This window comes from Microtus ochrogaster, unplaced genomic scaffold (genome assembly GCF_000317375.1).
Source record: "Microtus ochrogaster isolate Prairie Vole_2 unplaced genomic scaffold, MicOch1.0 UNK3, whole genome shotgun sequence".
Classification (NCBI taxonomy): Eukaryota; Metazoa; Chordata; class Mammalia; order Rodentia; family Cricetidae; genus Microtus; species Microtus ochrogaster.
This window is the reverse complement of record NW_004949101.1, coordinates 4,342,056-4,349,495: the sequence shown is the minus strand read 5'-3', so window position 1 is coordinate 4,349,495 and position 7,440 is coordinate 4,342,056. Positions and strand designations below refer to the sequence as shown.

General features: G+C 44.5%; 1 protein-coding gene across 1 annotated transcript in view; it reads right to left on the bottom strand.

Moving 5' to 3' along the window:
• Ovol2 (ovo like zinc finger 2) overlaps positions 1-7,440 on the bottom strand; it is a 28,662-nt gene that overhangs the window by 14,882 nt on the left and 6,340 nt on the right. The gene's annotated exons all lie outside the window — the stretch shown is intronic.

The following is a 7,440-nucleotide window of genomic DNA, read 5'->3' as shown; positions in this document are numbered from 1 at the left end:
AAGGAAGGAAGGAAGGAAGGAAGAAAGGGTTGGAGAGATGCCTCAGAGATGTTAAGAGCACCGGCTGTTCTTCCGGAGGACGGTCCCAGCACCCACCCACATGGTGGCTCACACTGTCTATAACACCAGTGCCAAGGGATCTAACACCTTCTTCTGACCTCCATGAGCACCAGGCACACATATGATCTATGTACATACATGCAGCAAAACACTCTTACACATAAAACAAATAAGTATTGTTTTTTAAAAAACGTAAAGAGACAGAAACAATTGGCTAAGGATCACTGTCAATAACTAGTTTCTGCCAGATTGTACCACTTCTCATAAGGAAAGGGGTATTTGGTTTGTAGGTGTATTTCAGGTGTGGTGCTTTAAAACTTGGTCTATAATAAATAGCAAGAGACTGGATGCTATGCCTATTACTATGGGCTTCAAAATAAATGTACTAAGTCCTAAGCAGTCCAGCAGGGACGTCTGCAACCTCCAGAGAAAGCCACCAAGAGCTACCCAGCCACTCCACAGATACAGAGAATAGGCTATACAGCTGGGTGGCGGTGGCGCCCACCTTTAATCCAAAGCTACAGAGAAACCCTGTCTCGAAAAACAAACCCCCAAAAAAAGAAAGAGAGAAAGAAACAAAATAGGATATACATTATTTTAGCTACTCAATTTGGGTTTACTTGCACAGAAGAAATGGATTAGCTAAAACAGTAACAGTGGGCTGGAGCAGTGGCTCCGCAGTTAAGAAAACAGACTGCTTTTGCAGAGGACTTGAGTTCAGTTTCCATTACTCATGCTTGACAGGTGACTCACAATCACCTATAATTCCAGCTCCAGGATATCTGACCCTGTCTTCTGGCCTGAGGGCACCCGCACTCGTGTGCACACGATCCCCATGTGCACGTAATTGAAAATAAATTGACCGGAGAGATGGCTTGGTGGTTAAGAGCACAGGCTGCTCTTCCAGAGGCCCTGGGTCTGATCTCAAGCACCCACATAATAGCTCACAACTGTGTGTAACTCCAATCTCAGGGGACCCAAGGCCTTCTCCCAGTGTTTATGGGTACCAAGCACTCGCATGGTGCACAGACAGCCACACAGGCAAAATTCCTATACATATAAAATAAATACATTTAAAAAAAATAAATGAAAATAAAATAGTAAAGATCAACAGCAAACAGATTTTCTTCCAGAATATCAGCTTTGTCATACTGCTTGCATTTTTTTTCCTTGTTAACTTTGGAACTGGTGATGGAACGTAGAATCTTTGTACATCAAGAACCCATTCTTACCACGCAGCTGCATCCCTAGATCCGACCTGCCATGTTTCTCAGTCCCCCCTCCCAGGACACAGCAGACATGACTGATTCCTGGACCAGTCCTCCCTCCCCAGGTCCTGCGTCTGCTGTCTGGGCCATCTTTATTATGCTCCCACAGGTTTACAACTAACGTTCTCTCTCCTCGGTGTTCAAAGCAGAGCAGCCACTCTGATTTCTTTACTTGGCTCTACAGGTAATATGCCAAAGTTACATCATGAACCAAAACTTAGACCAAAATTACATCTTAACCACGGTAATTATAAAAAGACTGCGGCGGACAGGGGAGCTAGCTCAGTAAGCGAAGTGCTGACGAGCACGGAGACTTGCGTTAGAGCCTCAGAACACCTGAAAAAGACAGATGCTGTGGAATATGGCCGAATCCCAGAGCTGGGGAGACAAGAGAGAAGGATTCCAGTCTCGCCTGGCTGGTGGTCTCCAGCACAGTCAGAGAAAAGAGACAGCATCTCTGAAGATGACACCCGGGTTTTTCTCTGACCTCCATAGGCTGCACCCACACACACGTGAACAAGCTTGCACCACCCCCACAAAGGCACAACAAACAACCATAGAGAGGCAAGAAATTCTAAGAGATTGAACAGATCTTTAGCTCTGACCATCTGTATGATATAAAATGCCATTTTTTAAGAAATACCTATTTAATACCTTAGATCAGGACAGGCATGGTGCAATCCCAGCACTTGGGAGGCAGAGTTGGGGGATTTCTGAATTCAAGGCCAGTCTGATCTATACAGTGAGTTCCAGGACAGCCAGGGCTACAGAGAGAAACCCTGTCCTGAAAAACCCAAACCACAACCCCAAATCAGTTCCTCTACATGTAAACATACTAAGAGGTACCACACAGTCTCCTCAGGAGTGTGAGAAGCTAAGAGCAGAGCCAGTTTCCCGGCTTCCCAAATTCAACACGTTCATTCCTTCCCACAACCCAAGAATGTAAGCAAGCAATTTAACTTCTCTCCGCCTTAATTTTGTCACCCCCAAAATATGAATAATGACATTTGCCTCTTGGGAGTAAATTAAAGAATTAAAGAGAAGAAAGCTACTTATTTTTAAAAAAACAGCAGCAAAAGTAAGTTAGAGCGGTTCCAAATTTCTATAACGCAAAAACAAAAGTATCTGAGGGCGGGTGAGAGGGCCGGCCCAGCAGGTAATAATGCTGTAGTCAAGCTTGATGATTCTGAGTTTGATCCCTGGAATCCACACGGTGAATGGTGGAAGAAGAACCAACTCATGCAAGACATTTCCTGACACCTCCTCCACACACACACTTTAACCATGGCAAGAAAACACACACACACAAAGATAACTGGTCAAAATTCCCTGTTCCTTACTCTGCTTTTCAATTTTGCTCTCTCTGATGGGAGAGAGAATATTCCTTTAGTGTGAGCCATAAGCCCTAAGTCCTTCACCCAAAATTCTGCGGCTAGCTGGGTGGTGGTGGTGCCCGCCTTTAATCCCAGCACTCAGGAGGCAGAGACAGGAGGGTCTCTGTGAGTTCGAGGCCAGTCTGGTCTACAAGAGCGAGTTCCAGGACAGCCAGGACTATTACACAGAGAAACCCTGTCTCGAAACAAAATGAAACAACAAAAAACAAACAACCTCCCCCCCCAAAAAAAAAACCCCAAAAAACTGTGGTTAAATCTGACCCCAGCAATGTACAAGAAGCACAGATTCTGTTCCCCTCAGGGTCAGCATCATTTGTTCTTTTAAAGGATTTAATTATTTTTTTATTATTACAACACTGCTTGGCCTATTAGCTCATGCTTCTTATTGGCTAAGCTCTTATATCTTAAATTAATACATTTCTACTCATCTGTGTATCACCAAGTGGTTGTAGCCCACTGGTAAATTCCACCTGGCACCTGTCTCCTGCAGCAGCTACACGGCTTCTCACCGACTCCGCCTACTTTTTCCTCTATCTCTGCTTGCAATTCAAGAATTTACTTATTTAAAAATGTTCTTAGCTGCTTAGAGCCGGGCGATGGTGGCGCACGCCTTTAATCCCAGCACTTGGGAGGCAGAGGCAGGCGGATCTCTGTGAGTTCGAGACCAGCCTGGTCTACAAGAGCTAGTGCCAGGACAGGCTCCAAAGCCACAGAGAAACCCTGTCTCGAAAAACCAAAAATAAATAAATAAATAAATAAAAAATAAAAATGTTCTTAGATTTACTTTTTAGTCTATGTTTATTAATGTTTTGCCAATGTGTGTGTCTGGTACAGAATACAGAAAAGGGCGTCACATGCCCTGGAACTGGAGTCATGGAAGTTAGAAGTCACTTTGTGGATGCTGGGAACTGAACCTGGGTCCTCTGCAAGAGCAGTGAGTGCTCTCAGCAACTGAGCCAGCCCTCCAGCCCCCTGCTTGTGTTTGAAAGGGAAGTTATTAATGCCTTTAACTACTAGGTGCTGTTTCAGGTCTCCAGGAGGGTGATCTTCTGGAAATGCTCCCCAGCCTCACTTTATCTGAAGTCAACATTTTGCCAAGGCTTATTAGTGAAGTAGAGAAACTGCCACAGAGGCTGGGAAATGACATCAGCCTGGAAATTAATTCAGAGCAAGATAAAGAGAGGATGAGCGATTCGCCAAGCCTAGGACTTGGCTTGTCTCTGCTCACAGCCCTGTTCTCTGTTGGATCTCAGCTTTCATCTAATAAAAGAAGCCAAATTCCAACTAAGTTCTAAAAAGCAGGCCTCTGTGGCCAAAAACAAAACAAAATACAAAAAACAATAACAACAAAAAAAATCAACCCACAACAAACCAGTCGTTATGTAAGGACTGTCTGAAGTGTCAGCAGCATCCAGGGAGGCAAGGACCTGAGCTGGAATGACCAACTTCCCAGGTGTCTAAGATCATTGCCTGCCAAACTTCTAAGGGAAAACCTACCCAGAAGGGAACAACCCTTTATGGTTGTGGGATGCTTCCACCGACCAGGCCACTAAATCAATGCTCCTGTATGCACCGGAGAATCCTGAGTCCCGGACACTTTCTGGTGGCCACTTGGATAAGATTTCCACTGTCATGTGTGTCAGCTACACCCGTCTGCTCAAAACATGCTAAATACATTGCTTCAACTCCTTTGGGACTCCTAGGTTCGTGTAACATTCATCACCTAAGGTTCCTCAACTCCTGCACATGACAGAACGGACCTCCTCAAAGGACGAGATGAAAAGGAGAATGGAAGTGGAGCCAGAGAGATGAGATGACCCAGCGATCAAGAGCACTTATTGTTCTTGCAGAAACCCAAGGTTCAGTTCCTAGCGCCTACAAACTGTCTACAACTCCAGTACCGGATGATACTGTGTTCTCTTTTGACCTTTGTGGGCACCTGCACACACATCATGCACATAAACTCACACACACACACACACACACACACACACACACACAAGAATAAAAATAAATAAGTTAGACTTGTGAATAAGTAGGAAACCAAGACTTGCCTGGCAGTGATGGCAGACACCTTTAATCCTAGCACTTGGGAGACAGGTAGGTATCGGATCTCTGTGGGTTCAGGGCCAGCCTGGTCTACAGAGTGAGTTTCAGAACAGCCAGGGCCACTAAGGGAAACCGCCCGGCCCCAAATTAAGATTTTGAATGTCTGTTCCCCCCAAATTCTGTGCCTACATCTTCCTCAAGACAAGGATATGGAGGCCGGGCGGTGGTGGCGCACGCCTTTAATCCCAGCACTCGGGAGGCAGAGACAGGCGGATCTCTGTGAGTTCGAGACCAGCCTGGTCTACAGAGCTAGTTCCAGGACAGGTTCCAAAGCCACAGAGAAACCCTGTCTCGAAAAACAAAAAAACAAAACAACAACAACAAAAAAGGACAAGGATATGGGTCTGGCCATGAATCCTCATTTCTTATCTCATATCACATGAGAAATAACTTCATATTCCTTAACCTATGACTCAGATAATAGCTCAAGCGTCCAAGTTATATGCCGACTATGGCAAGGCACTTCTGTAACACTGAAATGACCCCTGCCACTAACAACCATCAGGAACTTAATGAAAACTCTCTGCGTTCTTCCCCTGAACGAGAGTCTGCACAGTATATAGCCTCTGAATGGCTACTCTCGATTTGTACACCAACTCCCTTTTGCCAGCCTTCTTCTACTGCAAGGTTACAAACTCCTTTTCCCAAATTCCCTCGGACCTAGGACTTGAAGCTTAAGTTGGGCTCTATCAGCTACACAACTCTGAAATGATGTGGATTAAGGCCCCGAGTTAACTGAGCAGAGGTAGGCAGGAGCAAAGTATTTGACCCTGGATTATTAACAAACGCATCAAATTGCAGGGGGTTGGAGGGTGAGGGTGGAGCAGAAGAGAGAAAGAACCCTAACCCAGTAGCTGCCTCAGAGGTTTGGCTCTGCATGTAGGCTTCTGAGTCATTCCTCGGAGTTCTACGTCTCTAGTTCATTTAGTGCCATGTAATTACCCATTCTTTACTTAAAATAGCTGCAGCGGGTTCTGTTTTCTGCAACTAAACCTGCAAGGTCTCTTCCAATAACAAAATCCACTTCATCTGCATTCAGATTTAAAACTGTGGCAGAGGCTAGAGGTAAATGTGTCTGCCTAGCCTGTCTGATGCCCTGATTTGAAGCTCCAGCACTGACTCCAATTAGTTCATTCATTCATTCATTCATTCATTCATTCATATTTCTCTATTTCCCCTTTCCCTCTCCCGCTGAGTTTATCAAGCATTTCTTCACACTTCCCTTTTCTTCTTGCTTCCTATATTATTCCCTGCATATGACATAACTCCTATCTAGGTGTTGTGGCCTTCTTCCTTCCAGGTCTGTATTTTTGCTTTCTGTAGGCTGGTGGTCATTCACTTAACCGAGTGCTGAGGATACAAGTCCAGAAGGCCATGTTCCTGACTTTGCCGAGTTTGCTCTAAAAGGAGTATGGTTGCCGAATGTGCAGCCAGGAAGATGCTCAGAAGCCCAGGGAGACAGGACAGGCTGCGATTCTACCTACATGCAGTTTCCCTTCTCTTCTAAAAAGTAAACCATTTTCTTGGTTTCTGATTTTTTTTTTCGAGATTTGGTCTTTTTAGAGATATGGTTTCTCTGTGTAGCCCTGGCTGTCCTCAAATTCACAGAGATCCACCTGCCTCTGCCTCTCGAGTGCTGGGATTAAAGGTGCACACCACCACTGTCCAGATAAAAGTACAATGATAGTTTTAACTATTTAAATATATGATTCAAAACAATATTTAAAATGACTAATAATTAACATGAAAATACCTTCCTGAAACCCAGAATTATGAATACTCATTAACTAAAAGAGAAGGAAAGAGAGAGAGAGAACATCAACAAGATGGTTCAGCTGGTAGAGGCGCCTTCTCCCAAGCCTGAGGCCCTGAGTTCAAGCTCAGGACCTATCTGACAGGAGAGAACTGTCTCTCAGAGTGGGCCAAGGCCTGCACACATACACAAGCTAAACAGAAATATGGATCAAAGCAATTGTTAAGAAATAACTAATTAAGATCACTGAAGAAGCCAGGTGGTAGTAGCTCAGGCATTTAATTCCAGCACTTGGTGCGGGCAGAGACGGGTGTGTGGATCTCTGTGAGTTCAAGGCCAGCCTGGTTTACACAGTGAGTTCCCGGACAACACGGAGAAACCCCGTCTCACTTCTCTGGGCGGTGGCCATTTACGCCTTTAATCCCAGCAGAGGCAGGAGGATCTCTGTGAGTTCAAGGTCAAGCCAACAAAGTGAGTTCCAGGACAGGCTCCAAAGCTACTGAGAAACCCTGTCTCCAAAAAAAAAAAAAAAACCAAAAAAAGACACTGAAGAATTTGTCAATCAGTTGATCTTCATTCATAAAGGAAACCAACACTTCTCATTGTTGGGTTTTCTTTATTTGTTTTTTTGGTTTTGTTATTACTCTTTCTTTTTTTAAGACAGGGTGTCCCTGTGTAGCTCTGGCTGTCCTAGAACTCACTAAGTACACCAGGCTGGTCTTGAATTGAATTCACATAGATTTGCCTGCCTCTTAAATGCTGGGATTAAAGGAGTACATCACTATGTTCAGATATATCTAGATAGATAGATAGATAGATAGATAGATAGATAGATAGACAGATAGATGTGTATATA